Source organism: Ammospiza nelsoni, chromosome W (assembly GCF_027579445.1).
Source record: "Ammospiza nelsoni isolate bAmmNel1 chromosome W, bAmmNel1.pri, whole genome shotgun sequence".
NCBI lineage: Eukaryota > Metazoa > Chordata > Aves > Passeriformes > Passerellidae > Ammospiza > Ammospiza nelsoni.
Window position 1 is genome coordinate 13,585,721 of NC_080668.1, and position 840 is coordinate 13,586,560.

The following is an 840-nucleotide window of genomic DNA, read 5'->3' on the forward strand; positions in this document are numbered from 1 at the left end:
TGCATTGGCCGGGAATCGAACCCGGGCCTCCCGCGTGGCAGGCGAGAATTCTACCACTGAACCACCAATAATAATATATTGTCCTGGTTTAGGACAAATTAGGGGAAATCTCCAAAAGGGAGCCCCCCAAAACAAAACAAACCTCCAACCACCCCTCCCCCAACACCCGGTTCGGGAAGGAATTTCTCGGAGGAGCAAAGTGGAAAACAAAACCTATTTATTTACAAATAACAAAAGAACACTCCCCAACACAAGAAAAGAAAAGAAAACAGACTGTGTTGTGAAGGGCGCTGAGCTTCTCTCGCAAGCTCCGGGTGTCCTGGACGTCCAGGTCAGGTCCGGAGCCGGTCCAGTATCTTCAGGGGAGGGTAAGCAAGAGGGAACAAAAGAAAAGGAAAAAAAAAGAAACAGCGCAAAAAGCAGAAAGCAAGAAAGCAAGCGGCTAGCCAAGCCAAGCAGCCAAAAGCCAAAAGCAAAAAAGGCCTGGTCAAACACTCCCTTCTCTCTTCCCTGCCCCGCTGCAGCAAGACGGCCGGGGGGGGGTGGAAGAGAGAAAAGGCACAGCTGCCAGACACAACACACGATATTGGGATAAAGGCTGTCAACAAACGACACCTGGGGTAACTGGGACTGGGTCTCAGGGAAGGGGTTGGACCCCTTGGAGGAAGGGAGCCAAGGGTTTTTCTGGCATAATCCACTGAGAAAGTGGGATGAAAAGTGACGGTGTTCACAGCGGTTCTTGGATGAGGGAAGAGACGGAGATCTGACTCCACGTTTCAGAAGGCTTGATTTATTATTTTATTATATATATTACATTAAATCTATACTGAAAGAATAGAA

The 840-nt window shown here is 48.7% G+C and overlaps 1 non-coding gene across 1 annotated transcript; it reads right to left on the reverse strand.

Annotated features, from left to right (window-relative positions):
* On the reverse strand, positions 1-71 carry TRNAG-GCC (transfer RNA glycine (anticodon GCC)). The gene has a single exon. It is a non-coding gene; the product is annotated as a tRNA-Gly (tRNA).
* Positions 72-840: the final 769 nt, after the last annotated feature.